Source organism: Chroicocephalus ridibundus, chromosome 9 (assembly GCF_963924245.1).
Source record: "Chroicocephalus ridibundus chromosome 9, bChrRid1.1, whole genome shotgun sequence".
Taxonomy (NCBI): Eukaryota; Metazoa; Chordata; class Aves; order Charadriiformes; family Laridae; genus Chroicocephalus; species Chroicocephalus ridibundus.
In genome coordinates, this window is record NC_086292.1 from 44,693,071 (window position 1) to 44,715,662 (window position 22,592).

The 22,592-nt window shown below is 41.9% G+C and overlaps 1 long non-coding RNA gene across 14 annotated transcripts in view; it reads right to left on the minus strand.

Moving 5' to 3' along the window:
• Nucleotides 1-1,687: 1,687 nt before the first annotated feature.
• The window catches only part of LOC134521150 (uncharacterized), a 36,912-nt gene continuing 16,007 nt past the window's right edge, over nt 1,688-22,592 (minus strand). For 4 of the 14 annotated variants that reach the window (XR_010072641.1, XR_010072643.1, XR_010072644.1 and 1 more), the window contains 8 exons: nt 20,496-20,680; nt 17,858-19,297; nt 17,474-17,693; nt 16,903-16,998; nt 13,016-15,509; nt 4,075-4,201; nt 2,763-2,941; nt 1,688-2,219 (listed from right to left, as the gene is read on the minus strand). This is a non-coding gene — a long non-coding RNA (uncharacterized LOC134521150). Of the gene's footprint in view, nt 2,220-2,762; nt 2,942-4,074; nt 4,202-13,015; nt 16,999-17,392; nt 17,694-17,857; nt 19,298-20,495; nt 20,681-22,592 lie in introns of all 14 variants that reach the window. The other 10 variants (XR_010072652.1, XR_010072653.1, XR_010072654.1 and 7 more) reach the window with 10 other exon arrangements.

The following is a 22,592-nucleotide window of genomic DNA, read 5'->3' on the forward strand; positions in this document are numbered from 1 at the left end:
GATGATGTGGTCGGGGAGCTCCAGCAGCTAACGGGAATTCCGTCCACAGGAGCATGCTGAAGTTAGTCCAAGTAAACCCCTAACGTGGAGTGACCTGGGGCCAGTCTCTGCTCTTCAGTGCACAGTGTAGACATACCTTTATTTGCCTGTGTGCGAAGCAAAGCAGGGCTCCTGTCCAAGGAGCTCAGATATTATGGCAGGGAGGACATGTGAAATAGTCTGGAAAACCTGCATAAGAAAATGCATTGTTTTTTGTATAACCCCATCAGTTTATCTACAACAGAAGTATTTTCATTTAGTTTAAATTGTGTGAGAGGTTCTGTAGGGGAACGTAAAAGAGTTCGGAAACATTTTGCTAAGAAGCACTACCAGTGCAGACCTTTAAAGGGTAACCCTCTGTACCTGGCTACAATACCATATTCTGTTTAAACTTGTTCATCATTGTCTTCTTGCATGACAGCCCTGGCATTTAAAATATGTTAGGGGTGACACAATACTTTCACCTGGTGCAGACATATATCACTGGAAGGATGTTCTCATAAACAAAGTGCTGCAGGCTATGATCTTATCATTCTCCTCTTCCTTCTTCTCAGTTCAGTTCAATGACAAACACGTATTTCTCTTCTTTGCTCCAGTTTCTGGTCTAGAGGAGCCTGGTGTTGGAGCAACAGGTGATGTTGCAAATCAGGAATGACAAGCGTTGGTGGTGGCCTGGTAGGGGAAAGCAACGGGAAGGGCAGCAAGCATGCAACATATTTTATCATGCTTTGGCTGGTGCACCAATTCTACACGGCGCTGCAATTTTATAGCATGAGGAAAAGTTTACTCACGTGCATGCCTGCACACGCACGCTTTTTCGAGAGAGACATAAAGCAAATTAGAGTGTTCACATGTAATTAGCTGACTATTAGCGTGGTTCAGCCGAGGCGATAGGCAGACAATAAACTTCGAGATAGCTCACAGATAAAAGGACGGAGGGTGTTCTGGAGCAAGGTGGAGGGAATAGTTCAGAAGAGAAATTCCCGACACATTGAGCAGACTAAGGATGTTCTTGCCCTACACCTTTATCACCGCACAGTGTAGCTATACAGGCCTTCCCTCTCCCTGCTACAAAGCTTAACCCTTCCTGGCACCCAGGGCTCTTTCTCCTTGGATAGCCCACTTTTAAATTATTTAAGATTTAATCATAATTTTCTGTTTAAACACAGTAGTCTGAACTAAAACTGAAATTCCTGCTCATGCTTCTCGCCCTCCTTCTTGTGACAGCCTATGAAACAGGGACTATAACCCCTGTAGAGGCTGGAATACCTCCACCTATTTAAGAATATGCATGACCAGGTCTAGTAAAAACATGATCCCTTACCATATGTAAGCATCCCCCTTGGAAAGAAACCCCAAGCATGTCCGAGTTCAAGTCTCTGCAACTTCTGTGAAAATGTCAGTATTTTACTAAATCTTTGTGCTAAGTGAAAGTGTCATTATATTTTTCCGTCATTTTATAGCTGGCAGGGAAGTGCTTTTTTGTGTCCTTTGGGAGTTTTCAAGTTTTCTTTTTTTTTTTTTTTTTTTTCAACTAATTCTCTGGCTAACCAATAACCTGCTAAAACAAAAAAAAAATCAGACTGAGTCATTTGCTTCAGTAATTTAAAAATATTTCATTTTTTGCTTTCACTTATAAATTAAAAATTAAAACCAAAACATATTTCAAAGCAAATAGATGTTCATTTAGAAAAATATCAGGACGCTTGCAATAATTTTGAAGTGTCTTTAACATCTTTTTTTCACTTGAGAAACCTCATGAAAATCACATTGTTCCCTCCAAACTTTTTTGCCTGTCTGTCATTTTTCAATACAAAGTTTTCATGGAAAATCCCAGGCATAAATCCACTTTTGTCATCAATTCAATATCTCAGGGAGTTCTTGCTTGGAGTGGCTTCTGAGGAGGGAAAATTGAGAACATCGTGCTCTCAGTTGATCTGGCACTGAAAATTTCAAATACTGCTGAAATGATACATGCTTCTTGGTATCCATTCATGTAAAAGCTTGTCTTTCTCAAGGCCTGTATATGTATGGCCTGTTGTCCTTTCTGTTACATTCAAATAGGACTGATCTAAACTGTTTCTGATGAAGTAAAAATTTGTCACGGGTTTTGTGCAACTTGTACTATTTCTTTGCCAGTGTGTAAACTCTTCAGCAAGTCCTTCCGTTAGGACCGCATCCTGCAAGGAAAATGCATACTTGATATATCAGAGGAAATTTTCTTCTTACCTGTCATGCCAAACACAGAATTTAGCAAATAGGCAGGAGAACTAACACTGTTGGAGTGATTAAAGCCTTATTCATTAACGAACATGCTATTTTTGCAGACAAGGAATCATTTCTCAGCATACAATTAACAGCATTCAGTAAATAGCAATTCTCTAACCCCCAAAGGAAATTACCACTTCTTAACGCTCATTTGTTCAAGGCTTATGTAGGCATTTGCCACGAACAAAAGTTGGAGCAAATTCTCTCAAGAAGAAATGTTGAATCAAGAGTGCAAGATTGTGTTGATGTTTCGGTTCATCTTGAAGGAAGGAACCTCCTGCTGCAGATCTCAAGTGATGCTCAAGGGGAAGAACAGCACGTACGGGCAGGAGAGCCGGCATGCCAGTGGCCAAGAGCCTACCACTAGAGATAAAGCCTGGGGACCATGTCAAGGTAAGGGCCCTCATAAGTCACTCAGCAAATGCTTTCTTTGCAACTCTTGCTGCCCCGCTTACCTTCTTCCCAAGGCCCATGGTGTTCGTTTTCCTCATCCCGCTCCACAGAATGACAAGAGAACCTGAGGTTTTTCACAAGTTTCTGGAGACGGGAACAAGCTTTGTCATGCCTAGAAGTGGCTGTGGTGGGTTAGACCAAAGGTCCACCTAGCCTGTCACCTTGTCTGCGGCAGAAACGCCTAGCAGATATACAGAGAAATGTCAGAAGCCAAACAAACTAATTCTGCTGATGTGTTTTCCTTGTTCTTATCACTCAGTGCATTACAGAGACTGACAGTAGAAGTTGCATAAAACAAGAGTGTTTAATGGTAACAAAGGAACTCTTCCGTGAATTTCTAGCCCTTTTTTAATCTGATTATGGTTTTGGTATTCTGTGGCAGAAAGTCCCACAATTTAATCGTGCTGCATAACAAATGTAAAATTGTGCTCACTTTAAGCCTCTTTTGCTCCTTACACTAACATAGTCCGTAGATGTTTCCCTCTTCAGAACGCCCTTCATAACATTTGTCATTGTATAAACCTCAGCCATCTCCTTTCAGAGAGTTCTAAATTTATCTAGTTTTCCTTTGCGTGGAAGCAGATACACACAATTACCCACAAGACAGCCACCATCGTACTCAACTGTTGTCACTGAGACTGAAACTCTTCCAAAAATTAATTTCTTTAAGATAATCCTAACGGTGCAAATATCTGAAGATCAGGCAGATCTATAAAACCTGCCCGCAGCAAAATCATGCAATTAAAATCATGCTCATAAGTGTTGGAGTCTTAAAACATTAATAGATCATTTTAATGGAAGGAGTTATTAAAATTGTATTTGATTTGCATTATTACAACACTGAATGCACTATGGAAAACTGAGTTCATGAGAGAAGTACAGCGCAAAACAGATTCTTATTATCTGAGTTAGAACTTTACAATAGACCGTGCTTGAATTTTCTTTAGTTTTATTTCTCTTCTAAATTGATAAGAACTCCTGGGTTTATATTAGAAATAGAAAATGAGGAGGAGGATAAGAAAATAGCTGGTGATTGAAATAAAGCCCCAGAAAAGTAATTTGAGGAGCAGAAAATCCTTCCCAACATAAGTAATTTTATCATATATGAGATGTGTTGTTCTGATCATAAGCACGATCAAAAGTCCCACGAATTGCAGGGTTTCTGTAGATGATTTGCGAAAAAGTTACCCCAAATGTGAAAGCAATTATAAAGAAACTCGTGACTCATTAGTAAGCATTCCTTGTTTTATTTCGGTTACAAGTAGACTGTAATTTTGGGATGTCCATCTGACATCTTTTCTATTGGGCACTTACCCTCCCTGCTGTGTTTATAAAATTCCCCATTTCATTAGTGGGACAGCAGATCTGATGTACAAAACATCTTCCTTAATCCAGCAGAAAGCAGAGTTTGTTGGAGTCAATGGAAGATTTCGGAATAAACCTGCAAGGGTTAAAAAAAAAAAACGTATATAACCATAATCACAAAGTGGAGGAAGGAATACAGTGGATTTGCTCTGCAACTGAGATATTTTTAGTTTCGTATTCTTTAGAATCCCTGTAAAGGTACGTCCCTCATGCACAGTTGTCGAAAATAGCCTTTAGGCGTTTAGGCTTGAGTTGATCTAAGCCAGTACAGAAGTGTGCTCTTAATTTTTCAGGGCAGCACAAATGTGCAAAAATGGTGTCTTCACGTTCAAAAGCGCCTTATCGTTTAGAAGAACTGTGCCAATAAATTAAACAAAGGACAGTATTTCTACTAAAAATAGAAAGTGTCCTGTAGAAAAAATATTCCCTATCTTCTGAACTTAAAATACAGTTTAAAATTCAGTGATTGGATGCTTAGCAGGTGTAAATCATCACAGAAATGATGCTGTAACGCTTTACATGGTATTACCAAATTGTCTTGCTGGTAATTAAGACTATCCTCTACGGAATAAGGACCAATGACAAAAGAAAGTATAAGTTGATATTGTCTCAGCACGCATAAGTGGCAGACAGAAATATTCATGTGCATAATCTTACACCTTTCCTACATGATACCCAGTGGGCTAAAGTAATAGCATACCGAATTATCTTGGAAAAGGCAATTCTCACCAGAAACTAAAAATCTTATGACTTGTCTGTAAGTTTCTCATAATTATACGCAGCAAAAATGAAAATAAAACTAACAGGCATGCACTTGGAAAATGTTTCTTTAAACTTTCTTTAAAAATCTAGATCATATTATACTCAAACGTTTTTCAAGCCCAAGTTTTCTGTATTTCATCCCAAGAAAATGAGTATCTCTTCTTTTTCCCTGTTTCTTTTTGTGGGTTTATTATGTCCATATTCTACAGCCCAGGGAAACAAATGTAATTTCTATTACTCAGAAAGGCAACGAAGTCAGTCTGATGAAACATGACAAACTTTTACTCTGTATTTCTGGTGTAAATTTTGGGGGAAAAGGACACCTCTTAGTTCAATAACCACTTCCCTGAAGAGCCGTACAAGCCGTGCTGTCTGCCACAGCGCAGTTCCCTTAACATACCGAAATAATGAGTCTTTTCCAGAATCAAACTTCTCTCTGAAAAGCAAATGCTTCCCTTCCTCAGTGTTAAAAGTGCGCCTCTTCTGATCCTTCTGAAAATTGTTTTTAAGAGCTTCCTTAAGGAGATGTCCATTTTAAGCAGCACAGTCTCAGGGTTGGGGGCTCAGATGTTTATGAAACCTACTGACTTGTGTGATCTGCTCATGGCTTTCCCCAGTACCCCATGGGTTTTTGAAATCACTTCGTTTTAATTAAATTAAGCCGCTATGGGGGTGGTAGGTCTAAATTCCATTTAACAAAACATGTAGCTGATGACCAACTCCATTTTCTCGTTTTGGATATTAAGACCGATTTTGGTTCCACTATCCCAAAAAACTTCAGAAATAGTCAACTGAAGGAGGAAAAGTGTAGTGCATAGTGGTGAATGATGCTCCAAAATGTTCAAAATGTCCTATAAGTCCAGAAAAAACAGAATCATGATGTCATAACCAGATGACATTAAAAGGCCAAATATTTACCATACATGAAGACGAAAAATAGTCTGTATAAATTACTCGTGGGAATCTTTATTGAATATATTGAAGGATATTCTAGATTATCAGAAATCAAGAATGAATTACGTGCGTATATGTATACGATTAGTCTTTGAGCTCATGTAAAATACAGAAGGTAGAAAATACTGTGTATTAGAGGTTCCTGAGCAGGAACCGTTATTCAGGCATCAAGTGCAAACACATTAGAATCAGAAGAGTTTTTCTGAGGTATGAAAAGAAATCTACTAACAGCAGGAAATAGAAATATTTGAATGCTTCTCTTGAAGCCCTCAAAACCAAATCTGGATGCCTCTGCGTAAGGCAGGCTCCAGGAGCATCATCCTCCCAGGAGCTCTGATCAGGCAGTCTCCTCATCTCAACATCTGCATGGTCCAAGCGGGGATACGTTGAATACCAGTAACTTTCTGAAGCTGCTTAATGTATTGGGCTCTTTTTTAACCTGCTGGTATCCTGACTTCTCTTATATCATGTAACATGGAGAAATGTGGCCTTTTTCCTTATTACTATAGAACATACAAGTACCCACATATGAAGACTACCAAAACGCTGTCTGTTGTAAAACAGCAAATACTTTGCACAGAGGGAAAATTCTGCAACCTTCTCACTAAATGAGAAGCACAAAGAGTTTCTTATGTATGGAACCCAGTGAACTCATCCCATTTTGTGCATGTTGAAGCTTTGCAAATCTCCAAGAGTTTTGTGTTTAGCAAAGCAGGTGTGCAAACGGAGATCCTGGTGACCTCACCTCTGAGAATCGGGCCTTTGACATACATTACTCTCCTGCTGACAGCAAGAGAAGTTGGATCACTAGCATTTCACACCTGCAACTAATGTAGAAGTTGTAACGATATAAGTGAGCATTAGGAACAGAAGTGATGCTTTGGACACAAACCAGCTATATTTAATGGGAAGGGTGCAAATCCACGTTATGACTCAGGATATGTATTAGCTACAGCCCTTCTTTAACCTGGAAAGGAAGAATTATATCCAAGGGAACTTGTTGTGAAATAGAAACTCAAAGAGTTCCTCTTTATTCTCGTAGAAGTGATGATTAGGCTAAAATTGGCTGTTGGTTTTATCTGTAGTTGGGGAATATACAATTTAGTTTGTATAACTTCAGCTGGCAGGCCAGTCTTGGTTCAAGGTCCTGATCTATACTACAAATACCTCTTCACAATCAATAGGGGAATGAACTTGGAGTAGAGCTGAGGACCTTGCCCCAGTCTTTTGGCCTGGACTGAGCTGACCTGGTGAGATCTCGCTGTACATCCCAAGTTCTCCAGCTCCCCTCTGCCTTGGGAAACCTGTGCCTTCAGACAGGCTCCTGGGGCCAGGAATTACAAGAGCTCTTCACCCACTATTTTCTTGTTGGTAACAGGTGCTCTGCATTGCTTGTTGGCCCATCACTGATCGGGGCTCTCTTCACTAAAGCAGATCTATCAACTGCAGAGCATATGGGGTAGGATTTGTTTGTCTGCTGCCTCATCTAGGGGTAACAAAACTTGTGCGTGGGTAGAAAGGCACCATCACCCTTTATACCAGTTTGCGTTAGCCCTGGGAATTCATCTCCTCTTAATGGTTTTTGGAGGTTTCTTTGTCAGTGTCTAACAGGTGGGTGTTCTGGTGCCTCCCAGCCTACGGTCTGATGCCTCGTGGCTTTCCTTCCTTGGCTGAGAAATGTCCACAGAGGGAAATGAGCAGTTTTGTCTCCTCCTGCCAAGCCTACAGGGTGGGAAGGGGTTGCACAGCACAACTCCTCTTGAAAAGTCAGGGGACGCTACCGCCACCGGAACGGGCCCCTGGGCAGTTACGTGACATTCAGCCTGAGAAAGGAAACCGGTTTGTCACCTCATTGCTTAAGGGTGTGATCTCAAGCCAGAGTTGAGGTGTAGCTCTGGGTGCAAGAGGTAAGATTACATTATTAACACTATACTCATCATGTTCTGAAGATTTTCTAGTTTCCAACCTCAGTATATGATACATTAAAAACGTGGTGGGATCCTCAGTTAAAGGAACAGTAATTTATAGGCCCTCCTACCAAAGAAAACAAAGCATCTCTCCCTACTCATTCTCCTGATTTTTGCTAGCAGATACAACAGCTCCAAAGTAGATGAGAGATGTCATAGTCCATGACCCGTTGACCTGAAAACTGTATATACATGTAGGAAAGGTGTTCTTACCCAGAGTAATATGAGCTATAGATGAAGTATGTGTCAGTACTTTTATGTAACATGATTGTATGCGTATACTCTGCAAAGTATAGTTTGGAGGTAGTTGAGAATAGTAGTGAATACGATTCAAAGTGGTTGGGTACATTAAAACGTGTAAGAAAGGCACAGAAGAGACAAGGGAATGTATAGATAAAGGCAGGAAAAAAGGAAAGAGAATAGATGTGGAGACAGCTAAAAGGACGATGGGTGCGACAGGCAGGATCGGGTAGGACAAATGCAAATAGTTCATAAGAAGGTGGAAAAATGCCTCTCTGGCTTTGTACCCTTAGTGTTTCTCCACAATGAGGTTATGGTGCTTTTTCTACACTCAATGTAAATGAAGCACTGGAGTTCTGATTTTTTTCTTTTCCCCCTGTGTAAGATGTCCTTTACGCTGTGATGAGATCACTGGTGTATTAGTTCATTTTAATCTTTTCAGAAAGAATCCAGGAACTGCGGTGAGGTCATGACTGCAGTAATGTCTAAAAGGATGGTTTTATGGAGGAAAGGAGAATTTTTCTTCTCATTTAGCAAAACTGTAACAGAATTTGTGGCTCTCAAGTGTGTTGGACAAGTTAAGGTTTGTTTGGTTTTGTCTCTTGCATGTTTTTGCAAAAGGCAGTCTGCTTCCTACTCATTTTTTTTCCTAAGTATTGCATAAATCCAACCAAGCTTGCAGACAAAGCGCCCTGCTAGAGCAGTGCTCCATTTGAACAATCATCTAGAAAACATCTTTACCCATGGCACCTCCCCAGTCATACAGTCAAGAGGCGGGTAAAAAAGTCAGACTCTTGTGATGACCTGAATGTCCTCACATTAGACCTTCTGTACCCTTCAGACGGCAGATGCCTCACTTCCCAACTCTCTCAAGGAGAAAAATCCTTGGAGCATCCCTCAGGGCCATGGTATCACTATTAAATATGATGTATTTGTGCCTCATTGATCAACGGAGTAATGCCAGGCATGAATTTGGATCGCTGGCATTTCAGGCAACGACAGTGACTTGGAAGCGCCAAACTTTCGTTGTGATTCTGATTTTTACCGCGTCTCTTCCACTCTCTGTTTGCTAAGTGAAGTGGCAAGACTTAATGATACAACTCTGAAAGGTCTCTGGATGGATTTAGTACTGGAAAGAAATATGCAGACAGATGGAATCATATGCCTCGCTTTACCATGGCCAACGTATTGTATTTTAATGTGTTCTAATGAACTTAAAAATTACTCCCCAGTGTGCTTGCTGCCTGGGTCAGAGGGGTTATTTTGAGTTAGCCGTCTTCCTGGATTCTTGAGATAATTCCCTCCGGATTTGTTGGGTCAACAACAAAGTGGTGATAACAAATACGCTGCTGCTTTAATCCAGCGCTATGCTTTCTCCTTCTTTGCGGTGCGGATCTGTGCATCCTAACACAGTTACACTGCTCCTGGTTTAACAACTTTGGGGCATTAGTGACGCGCAGCGTAAAACCAGTTCCCCTTTCATACCTAGAGGCCGAACATCCCGGATGAGGTGTGTGACGCAGCGGATGCTGCAGGTTTAGTTTTGCTCAAAGAGTTTAAGAGCTTTAGTTACCCAGAGAGGAGTGGGAGATTTACGGCATTAATTGGTAGTGATAGGGAACCGGGGGCTGTAAATCCCATTGCAAGCAAAGAAGAGCCCACCTCTACGTACTACTAATATACATAACTATAGAAAGCCTTCCTATTTAAAAAGGCTAATTAATAATGCTTAGTGGTCTGGATTTCTAAATATGAATTGTCAGGGATTGCGGTGGGCTTAGTGAGGCGGGGAAATGGGCTAACATTGCATTGTTTAAAATTACAGGGGTTTAAATTGTTTAAAGCGATAAGCAGATAGGGTTTCCACACCGGATTTGAGACATTTGTTCTCTTTTATTTGTACTAAAATTTCGGCTTGAGCTCACATTGTCATTCTACCCAGACTGCTTCGCAGATGAGCTAATTTGTCTACCTGTGTTCCATTTTAGGCCTTGGTTTTAATTTGAGCGTGATTCCTGCTAATACCAAAGACCGGATAGGACATCCATTAAAAGTCTACACAGCAATTGAAATGGAAAATTCCAAAAGAAACCCTATTAGAGTTTTTCTCCATCAAATCAACATTACAGACTTCTTATGCATTTCTTAATTAGACATTGATATTAACTGGACTGTTGCATGATTTAGATCTAGCTCTTAATCTCAGCTATTCTATGCTGCTGTAGTTTTTATGACATCCAACTAGCGACTGCTTTATGCATTAATCTATCTGGAAAACCACCTTCACATTTTTTTTTTGTCTTTTTTTAGAAGAATAAAGGCCCCAAGAAGGAAATGAAAGCTTTTGGGTTCAGCCATTAGTAATTTTCTGCTTAGTATTTGAAAAATTGCTTATTTTAATTGCTTCATAGAAGAAAAAGATATCAAAGCTAACGTTCTTTCTCTCCAAACTTTGTAATTATTTCTCTCAGACTCTTATTTGAAATGCCTTGAAAGGATTTTCATTGAAATGTAGATTTCTTCTCTTTCAAAAGTACTTTTATTCCCCCGTGCTTCTCTCCCTTTTTTTTTTTCTAGTGACTTCCTCTCTAGATTTAGAGCAAAATACATAGACTCCGATCTCTGGACACTGTAGCATGTGTCACGCAGATGTCCCTTAAGTGCCATCTTCTTTAAATCTGACCTTCCCATGGCCTAGAGACTGTGTTAACAATTGGCCATAGGTCTTAGACAACCCAGTATCCTCAGGCTTCCTCCACGGACAGTGAAGAGTCATAGGTGTTACAGGAGTTTGCTATATCACATCCTACTCATTCTGAAAATTTCTGTATGATTTGCTTATTAATATCACTACCAAAATCAGGGAAGCCCAATGGGAAAGTTTCATAAGTGTTGATGAACGCGTCAGCGAACAGAAGTTTATGGCTTGTGATAAAGTCTAGGGACAGGTAAATTTTGTATAGTTTCTTGTTCTGTTTCCAGCAGTATAAATCCTCAATATCCTAATCCAGGAAGGAATTTTCTCACCAAACCCTGTAGTTAGCTCTGCGTTGTATTTAAACATCAGTAGCACAGAGCTTCAGGATCATGTTGGCCTCATCAGTAATCCGTGATACCAATATAGCAACAGTAGCAAGAAGTTCTTTATTTCACCTATACATTTTTGGGGAACATTATTTACTCGTAGATTATGATCTGGTCAGAATGATCTATACATTCATTACATCCAGAGTGGGCTTTCATAACTCACGGTATCTAAGAATGAGGCAAAACTCGCATTTGTTTATAGTGCAGCAATTCTGCTCAGCGAAAAAAGGCCCAGAGAAAATATCATCCTAAGCACCTTGTGATCTGCTCTGAGTCCCAGGTGATTTCTCATGCCAGCTCCAAAACATCTTTAAGAGCCTCAGAAGAGCGCGGAGCTGGCTACCTCAGAGGCTCCTCAAAATATAGCTGTTCTCTCTGCGAGTAAGTGGCCCCGCGAGCCCAGTGCGGTCATGGCTGAGGTTATCTCGTAGGGGGAATCTTCGCAGTGGAACAAAACAGTTTGAGAAGAGAAGATTGAAATGAAGCTCAAGCATTCTCAATATCAGATTTTACACGCGTATTTTTTTGCAATCACACAAAAGGAAGAAAGAGAACAAGAAAATGAGTTAGAGGAAGATGGAGAGAGAGATGGTCTATTAAGCAAAGCTACCTTTTTACTCTCTGAATTTACAGTCCTGATAGACATCTTTATTCAAAATTACTCATTTTTTTATATTCAGATTCTACATTTTTCAATACTAGGTCCTAGATTTGTCTGGACAGATTACCCTCTTATTCCCACAATGAAACTTAATTATCCTTTTTATCTCTTCAGATACTTTCAGTCATTTCCTGAACTGTTTCTGGGGACAGAGAGCAGCTGATGGGTCAGTCAGTAGAGCAAGCTCTGTGCATTCCTGATGGCCACACATTTTTGAAGGCAGAAGCCCTTTGGCCCCAGGTCTCCTTAGAAAGATTTTGAGCACTAGGACAAGTATTTTCCTCGGATCTACTTTCGCTGAGCTTTTTTTCTTTTTTTTTGACTAGGCAGAGACTCGTAATTTTCTCAGCACCTTTCTGTGTATTACTTGGAAGCATCTAAATGTGAGTAACTCACCTGGAATCCGCGGAAGGGTATTTGAATGATTCATCTCTGAGACAAGAATAACCCCTCATGAAATGCAGGATGGACACGACTGCGTGGTTTAAAACGCGCCTTCCTGTATCACTGCTGTTGCAGCAGGAAGGAATGTGTCTGAGTAGTTAAAGTCCAAATGACTAAATAAATTGTTTCAAAGCAGCAGCAGTAGCACAGAGGATCACAGAAGTTGCTGCTATTGAGTAGTTACTACACTTCAGGACACTTCATTGATTTCATCTGTAAAGAAACCTCTAATACGCTGTTATCTGTTATCGCTACCTTCTGCGTCTGAGCAAAACTACCAAAGAGTAAAGCTCCAGTCAAAGTGGAAAAGTTGCATAAGATAACCCAAGACCTGCAAGTACTGAAGAAGAAATTATCACAGATATCCATTCAGTCTTTGGGAGTTGTTCTGTAGCTCTTGTTATTTTTGTAAAAATTATTTAAAAATTATTATTTTTGTCTCAGTTATTAAAATAAGAAAATATGTAAGTGTTATGATAAAGTAAAATGTAAATAGACTTAAGAAAATCACCCAGTTCATGAGAAAGTGGAGAGATAGCACAACCGATGTGTGTTATAGAATCCTTTGTGATGAAATGCCAGCTCTCAAAGGGCTGACCTGGTGAAATAATTCTAATATATAACTAGAGCAGGTGTGGCTATGGTACACAGGTATGCTTTATTGGATTGAACAAGTCGTGGTTAAACAGTTTCACAACTAGGCTAGGTTTAACAACAAACGTCGTATGGACTTTATACGTTGCATAAAACCCAAATTGAACAAAAATCTGCTTACCTTGGAATAGCTTTCGTATTCCAGCCACATATCTGCAGGAAAGTTGCTTCTTCCAAATCCAACTCATGAGCCCAGCCTGAAAGCAGAGAACAGGATGGCGCAGTATCACTGAGAGCGCGTAGTCTGTCACGCCACAACCAGGGATTAAGATGGCACTGCGCAATAAAACACAAGTTTCTCCGTCACACCCACCCTACATTTTTTCCTGATGAGTTTATCGCTCCTAATAACCTCCACTAGCCTGAGAGAACAGATAATCTGTTTTCTATAAACACAATAAATAGTGCTTCAAAGGACGTGGCATTTATTCAATTCATCATTTCAGTGGTTCAAAATAAACGTAAGAAGAAAAGACGTCTAAAGCAACCAGCGACAGGAGTGTCTCAGGCTGAGTTGCCACTTTTGCTGCTGATGGGTTCTGCCATCTCAGACCCGTCACTTCAACCTTCCGCCTGGGTGCATTTGTCTGCCTCCATAAAGCAGACAGGTAGGACCTTTTATAGGCTCGTACAGCACAGTGAGTGTACGATCTGAACAGTGCAAGGCAATAAACTGGGTCCTGATCTCATCTGTGCCCTCGCTCCACATGACTGGAAAAACGAGTGATAAAAAAAATAATAATAAGGCCCAAATAATTATGTATTGTCTTTATAGTGAAGCGGGCCTTGAGCATTGTGAGCTCTCCACTGGGAGAAGTCCCATTTAAAAAAAATCTCCCTGGCATAAAAATGAATCGGATCCTGTCACATGAATGGCCTGCATTTACTATTCTTTTCACTTGCCTTGAAGTCGTTCATTTTCTCAGTTGACTTGTGCCTCTTCCCTGGTTGTCAGCAGGAACTGGGTAACAAGAACTTGCTGGAAACAGAGTATTAAATAAATAAACAAACACGCACATAAAGAACTGCTGACTCAGCAGATGCAGTGTTACACCCATGATGTAAAACTCTCAAACAACAAATGCGACTCCTGAACATCTCATGATTCGCATCACAAACAGCAAGGGAGGAAAGTGAAAGCGGATTTTGACCAGTGCTGATGAATTTGGAACAGCACTGGATTTTGAGATCGTAAGAAGTTGAGAACGGGCCCGGGTTGAATTCTTGGTCTGTCTGAGCAGCAGATGTTCTTCCTGTAACCGTTGCAGCATTAAGCACTGCATCCATCATCTGTAAAAAGGACTACCCTGATAGCAAGGACCACTCCACTATAGCCAAGAAAATCAGTCAGCATCTCGGCTCTAGGATATTGAAAAAGTTTGGGAAGTTTGGGAGAAGGCTTCTCTGCTCCCAAGCTCCCGACAGCTCTACGTGCGATACCAGGGCAGTTTATTTCATCTGGGAGACAGGGAGAACACGTGCTGCCTAGACTTTGAAGCTCTTAGAAAAGGTAACAGTTCATACCCGCCACGTTGGGCTTGCCCCAGGTATGAGGCATCTCCCCCAGGGAGGTGGAGCAAAACAGAATAGGGCAGAGGCAGAAACACCAGGAGTAACCTAATGGATGTTTTGGTGGGAAGAAGGGGAGATTAATTAAGGGAAAAATCTGCTGGCCATTGAGTGTCCTGGGGCAATTATTGGGACACTGAAGCAGTGAGTTTCCGTGTGGCTTTAAGACATCTGCCCTAAGGAAGCATTTGCAATTGAAACTGCATCCTCCTCTTCTTAACTCTCCGATTCCCATGGGCCAGCGGTTGCCTTGCTAAATGAAATGCTTCTTCAGGGAGACCCGGTGGCCCCAGGGATTGGTAATGCAATATAGCGCCTTTCATCTCTCACCCATGAACCCAAGTCAAACAGAGTTTGGTAAATGGCCAATAACCCTTACCATCTCCGGGGCTGTTTGGTGACCTGTGCGAAATGAGGAGGGTCATCTCTGTGTCTGTTTACTAGAAGGCAAGTGTCAACTTCACCATAAAAAGAGACACGGTTACTACTCATTATCACCCAATTTAACATTCTTAAGCCAAGAGAATGAGCCCGGAAAAGTCAGCCATCTTCTTACCCAACCACGGTGGTCCCAGTACATCAGGGCTTGAAGTACATTAATGAGGACAGTTGCATTGTGGCAAACCAGGCTGTGCCTCTCCTGCAGACGAGAAATCCAAGTCTGAACTGCTCACGGCGGCACGTGATTGCGGTTCTCCCCAAGTCTACGTGGAAATGCCCAGGAGGAATGGTTCCATTTTTAGGTGCAGCAGGCACTGAGGCGTGGTTATGAAGTTACAGAAAGCTGCAGACTTCTGCAAATCTGCATTTAGGGTCTTAAGTAGACACAGGCAACCTGAAGAGGGACACAGCATCCAGCAGTGATAGCGTTAATGTGCTGAGAAAGCCTTCACTGGAAGGCTCTGTTCGCTCACCCGTCATGAATATAGTCTTCTGATTACCAAAATAGCTGTATCTGGAAGGGTTGAAGGCCAGAAGCTCACTGCGGTACCCATTCTTGCCCTGTGAACTGCACATTTTAAGGTCAGACCCTTAGCATCAGGAACCTGTTAGAAGAAAGAGGAATCACTTTAAAAGTTGTTGCCAAGCTGGGGGTTGCCCTGGAAGGTCCGAGAGGGGAAGGGGAAGGGCAGGGGCAGATAAACACTTGGCCACATGAAAAATCAGCTGCCCCTAGATTTCAATAGATCTGCATAAACCTCCGAAACCCACCCCAAACTCCAGAACAGCTTGTTCTCACTCACAAAGTTTCTAGTCACCACTATCATTTTCTAGCCCTTCTCTGCCATAGCAGCGATAACATTCTCGCTGTCAACTCCGAGTTACTGTTTAATCCCTACTATCTCGATTAATTGCATTAAGTCAGTATACCTGTGTTAATTAAACAGAAGATGGCAGAGGCAGCTTTTACTTCTTATTCTTTTGTGTAGATCATTTCCCAGAGCTTCACAGGTTGTGGAAAAATAACAATACAGACACACCACACATATTTCAGCTCAGCTGATAAAGCTATTTGACTCATACAGTGGCCCGTGATTTTTTTCGCCTATCACAGTATAGGCTTAATTACCGTGCTGCTGCTGCATGGCAGCTCCCTTAGCATTTTTTTTTTTTTATTCGTATTATTTGCAAGTCGTAATCATGTTTTCCTGTCATCCCCGAGCAATGTGCGTGCGTGCATACAGGCAAATGCCAAGCCTGAACGGAAATTTGATGCGTGTCCATGAATTGGAGTTTTCAAACTTTGGCTGAAGATTAGTACATGTAAACATAGCTCTGCCCCCTTCATCTTGGATAATTGGTCACAAATGCTACTTGACACTTCTCAAATCAGACACTTTACATACTTCTGAGCATAGCTGAACTTTTTTGGCAGGAATTAATTTGCTTTGCAACTCAGCCACTCATTCCTGGCCCGATCCCTACTCCAGTGATTTCAGTGCAATGTTCTGCCAGTGCGAGAAGCGCAGAGGCAGGACCAGATCTGTTTGCTCGCGTTGACGAGCCCGGCTTCGTTAACTCCCTCCGAAATACAATTACTGCAGCTAATGTTCCGCCCTTCGCCAGCCTTGATCAACAGCGGGGTTTTCATCTTCAGGTCCCTCTCTCTATTCCAGTTACCGCACAAGTTACGTTGCATCAGGGGACAGCTCAGAAAAACAAAGCAGCCAAATCGTAGTATCACCAGAAAATGCAACTTCTGACACACCAGGACCCTTCCACAGCAGCATCAGCCTTATGGGCGGTGGCTACAGACGCCATCCGCCCCCGAAGAGATGGTCTCAGTTTTCTCCTACCTCTCCTGCAAACGGCGCACGCCACAGCAGAGAAGGGGAATCCGTCCATTTCTGAAGTGCTGCTGAAGTTTGAAGTGGCTACAGAATTTCATGCTACTAAACAGCCTCCTGTTTGCTCTGACATTGCGGCGTGTTTACTCACCGTGCACCAGGACTGCAAGAGCTGAGCAGACCATATGCTCGCTTCGAAGGGCTGCCAGGTCTCAGGGAGCATTACGGTGCCCGTTCCAGGAGGAGTCTGGGGCAAGAACACATTCCATAAAAACCTACTAGGAATAATGTATTTTATCTGGCGATTTATTTCTGTTCAGCCTCTGGACTAAATGGCAGTTTATCAGCGTATCCGTGTACATCTATGAATAACCAATGGAAAATATCATTCACCCTGTATTCACTGGGATGTTGATAAGCTGCAGCATATTAAAAATATTTGTCAGTTTGTTCTTTTCAGCTCTCAAGTGGGATGTGCACCAGCATGCCCTCCTCGTGCTGGCTGCTTCATCCAGAAAATAGAAAGAAAATGGTGAAAGAACGTCAGTTCTAGAAGAGGGCAAAGGTTCACACGGGTTATTTCAGCATTACTGTCTTGCTCATCGCCAACACTGAATCTGTAAATTAGACTGAGCTCCTACCTGCAGAAGCAAAGGATGAAACTTTGCGCTGTGCTTCAGGTAGAGACCATGAGAGGAGCAAACGGCTGGTCATGCGCTCACCTTGGCTTGGTTCTCAGGGCTTCGTACACTTCACAGGATTGACGAGGAGGAGGCAGGACAGGAGCGGGTCATGCGGTGTTCCTCCAGCCTCTGGTACCCTGTGCTGTGACTGAGAGCTGAACCACCGTACAGGGACAGTGAGAGAACCAGTTGCATCAACCGTCTCTCTGTGCCCTTGGTTCCCCACTCTTTCCAATCATGGTCTTGTGAGGGTTCATCCCTGGAAAAGAATCACAGAATCGCAGAAGGGTAGCTGGTGTTACAAGAGAGACGGCAGATTCACAGCAGAGAAGCAAATGTCCCTGTTTCCCCTGAATTTGCCATGCAATAATGCAAGAGAAGACATTGCATGCTTCTCTGTCTTGGGTTTTCATAGATTCTTACCTTAAATTAAACAGATGGAGACGTATCTCGCTTCCTCCTGTTTAACTCTGATGTTGGAACCATTGTGGGAGCGGTGGGTATGATATTTATAGGTGAACAAGGCATCAGTTGGCAAAGAGATGCAACATAGCTCTAAAGACTGAGCTAAGGAGGAGGCTTAGTTTCCATTGCTGTTATATATCACTATATAAATTTCGCTTTCAGGTCCTAGACATTTTAAAATAACATGTCTAGTGTTAGAATAGACGAGTATCAGAAAAAGTGAATTACAGGTTACAGGCTTCTAGTATTTGCGGTAAAAGAACTATTATCGTAATTACACCTATAGAGTACTCATTTATGTTGTTATTAGGGGAAAAGGATGGTAGAATTAGGATGTATGGAAAGAAAGTCTTGCAGAAAGGGAGACAAATAATTTAGCTGGGACAAAGAACTATGATGGCTGCTCAACACACTTCTGTTTTCAGCACGTGAGCTCACCGTGTGTGTGTGGATCTGCAATGTCCGGTGATTTAGGAAAAACCGCTGTAGATCACTGATATCTGGTAGAAACGGGGACAAACCACAGCCCACAGAAAGGCCTGACCTCAAAAATGCACAGACTGGGAGCTGGGTGCCCTTTTGTACCACTGAACATCTCCATAGTCCTTGCTAGGTGAGGATGGAAATTGGCCAAATGATTCCGTGAGCTCAATATTTTGCAGACAAAAATCCTTTCCCACCACCAAAACAAAACAAAAAAAAAAAAATCAAACCCAGACTCTTGAACATTTGAAATGAGACTAAAATTATAAAAAATACATACTTTTTTCAGCGTGAAGGTGAACCTCCATTTTGAATCATTATTTTGTGGTTGGGACTAACTGGCCATTATTAGTACATAGCTACACACTGTTGTAAATCCACTGCGTTGCCTCCTGGACGTCATTACTGAAAGTAAGTGAACTGTTGCTTCAAGTGGCTAAAGATTTACTTGCTTAATGCCTGGTGTCATCAACAAATTCAGGCTGGCAATGACATCCTACTTGTCTAAGCTAATATACAGCTTTGCACTCTCCTTGTTTTTCTTCCCATTCAAACTTCTGGCTTAGTGTTAAAATCTACCACGAACCAGCGTTACAGCTGAGGTGAATGAAGTGATGAATGAAGGCACAGTTTGCGTGTAGATAATTGGAAGTCCGGTTGAGTAGATTGCATTATTTAATGTATCATTGTTATGTTTGTATTTGAAAAGCATCTAAACAATACTATTTCTCCTACAACTCCATCTCTTTGGTGCCCTGACACCGGGGATGAATTGTGTTGCGCGTTTTGGTAGAGATTGTTTTCCAAAAAATGATGGAACCACTTGGAGCTTAAATCATTGCTGTAAAAAGTTAGTAAGTTGTCCCTACCTTAGAAAACTCTTGAGTCAGGAGTAGAACTCCTTGGTTGGCTGTGCTGCAAGAAACAGGATGATATTTAATTATGACAATTCAAACTCACCTGGTTTCTCCAAGTGCAGACTATATTGATTCGCACTACTAATACGGAAAAGGTGGAATTAAAAAGCTGGTTTATTTAGAAACTTACTTATTCCTTAAAATGTCTGTTCAGCTCATTTTTAAATTTGATTTCTTATCCCAGGTGATTTACCCTGCATTTCTGAATCTCAAGAACTGTTTCTGCACGATAACAGCTGATCGAAGTACCCGCATAGTTCGGTCGTTTTGATTGTAAGATTTTTGTTTGTTGTTTTCTTGGACAAAGGTGTTTGCAAAAGAGAGACTCAGAGCACCAGAGACAGAATTACGGACCATGATTAGTGTACGAGACTTAATATTAGTGTAGGACCACAGTCTGTAAGATCAGTGGCAAATGAATTCAGCTTTCAGGCAGAATCAATGTCTTGTTCTGAAAAAACAGTAAGGAAAATCCGTGCCAGTGTTTCAGCATGACAAATGAACTTAAGCAAGTTGAAGATAATCATGATTATTTAATATTCCACAGCTTTACAACTCGCTACTCTATGGACAAAAGATCAGAAGGCTGCTGAGTCCAAAGTTTTGAAGCTTTGGGTCAATATGCTTCTCATGTCTTCAGCATTTAGTTTAATTTAGGAGGAAACAGTTCTGAGCTAAGATAAGATCTCAAACAAAATTGACGTGGACTCACAACATGGCCTAACATAACAATTTAATCTATCCTGTTCTTCCCCTGAAAGAAGGCTTAATAACTGTGGTATGATTTCACCTGCTGCTTCTAACATTTGCTCATTCTTTTTTCCTGAGCAAATTTGGATTATCAGATGGCGAGCAGCTTTGTTCATGGTAGACGAACTTGAATTCATTTAGAATTAATAACAATGGGTTCAATCCTGGATTCAATGGCAGTCTTAATGAATGGAGTCTTTGGAAGACAAATATTTGTTTGTGTTGAAGAGAAATAATTAATTCTCAATTTTCCTGGCTATCAGGTGATTACAGCACATATCACAAAATGTTTTCCCTGCGTACCCAGCCTTGGGTGTGCTAACTGCAGGAACATTCCCCAGGCCCTGGCATTGCAGATACAGGCCATTTTTTTGACCTTGTTATTTCAAAATCTGAAGTTTCACAACGAATTATTTGGTGTGAGGAAAAACGTGACTCTTACTCACAGCGTTATCTCAGCCCCTCTTGGTGATCTGGTGCTGGGGGGTAAGGAGAGGGAGAGGTCCACGTCGCTGCGATCCATCAGCGGTCGTAGGTCGAGACAGGACTACTCAGATGGAGGAATCCAGCCTGGATCTGGATTTTGGCCCAATCCTCATCATTGTCTTAAACGTGGGCATCTTCCAAATTCCTGTGGGAAATCCCGCTTTCTTTAGTACTTTCCCTGTCTCTTGGGAAGCAACGGAGCTCACACCACCGCCGTGCCCATCCAGGGAGGAGCTGAGCTGCGCTGCCCAAAACTGAGTACCCGCTGACCTCAGTAAAAATTAGCAGACTTCAGTAAATTTACCCTGCAGGCAATTTTACCCTGGAAAACAACATCACCCACGTTGCTAGAGTTTAGGACAACAAATTAGAGCTTTTCATACGCACTAGAAGCTTTTTCTTTCCCCCCCCCCTATTTTTCTCTTCCCCCCTGCTCCCCCCCTCTCCCCCCCCAGTAATATCCAGTTGCTTAATTCCATTTGAAATCACCCGGGGTAGGCACCTAAATAATCTTGTCCTTCATGTCTGTCAACATCTTGAGGCACCTAACCACCTTTAGAGATGTGGTGTGAAAGCTTGTGAACGATGCAATCGAGGAGGGAAACAAAAGCCAAGTATCCCTATTTGCTGCCCAAGAATCCACAAAGAATGCTGCTTCAGCTCTGCTCTGATTTCTAATTAGATTATGAGTGATGTAGGACTCTGAAGCCAAGCTGGAGTTTGTGCTAGCACTTTGCACGTATGAATGACAAAGGGACACCACTTTCATATTGATTTAAGCAAGCCAGTGGAAGAATGTTTAAACATCAAGTGCTTGATGCCCCAGTTTGCCAGAGCACCTGGAAATATCAAATTAATTCCAGGTGTTCTGCCATTAAGACGGGCGTGCTGCTTTTACAGCCACACACACAAAATGTGGCTCCCAGTTCCACAAATAAAAACTGAGTGGTTTCTGCTCCTAATGCCTCGATAATTCTGACATATTGCAAGTTCTGGAAAGAATTTTAATCTACATAGCTTTTTTTTTTTTAAAATGGGGAGGGGAGCGAGGGGGGAGGGATTTTAAATATGCTGCATACAATTTGTGATGGTCATCTCTAAAATGCAGCTCCATTATCCTTTTCCATTTGGAATGAATGAGGCTAATTAATTTCAGGCCATACTTGATGAGGTCAGCACCATACGAAGGGTGCGTGCTAGACATTGCTAATCTCTTTCAGCTGAGAGTGATGAATTAAAGATGAAGCATTCCTTTGCAGGCCTAATTTAGAATGTATATCAAAAACCTACAGCAAATAATACTATACCCTACAACAAAGGAAAACTTGTTCTCTCAGGCTCCCATGTAGGGTTGATTTTAAAGGCATTTTCATTTCACTTTGGAATTCCAGCTGTGGATGGGTGAAACAGTTCAGAAAATTCAAGCTTTCTCTCTTTCTATTGCTTTTATGGACAAAAGTAGGCGAGGGGGGGTGGGCTAAGGGGAGAGAGAAGCTGGTCGGTGTTTGATCCTGTATATATTGTGATTCTGACTGTACGCTCGACGTTTAGGAAAGCTGCCAGGGTCTTGTGCTCCCCAAGTACCTGTGACGTGACACACACCCCCCACGGCGCCCTCGGAAATTTTACTGTTGGGGTTTTCTTAAGTCTAAAGGGAAAAAGCCATCAAGCATCCCGTTTTGCTCAGCATCGTCTCGAGGATGTTTTGCTGGACGTTGCAGGGAAGCGGGATGGGTCCGGCAGTTCTGCTGGGTCAGCCGATGAGGACACGGGAGCTTCCAAGCCCACACGGAGCTGTATTTCTCCGGATGCTTTTGCGAGGAAAAAAAACCAGCTCCCTGTGCAAAAAGGTTCTGTCGTATCTAGGAGCACGGGTGGCAACGTCTAACAGAAAAAGTCACTGCAAAAGCAACCACGCCGGCTCTGGAAGCAGGACAAATTGCTACAGAGCTCTCAAATTTGCTGCTCTTGGGGCTTAGCCAAGCTTTGCCACCTTTCCCTTAGGCAAAGCCCCCCCATAAAGTCCATGGGGGTTTCCCCCCAGGTGAGGGACTGCG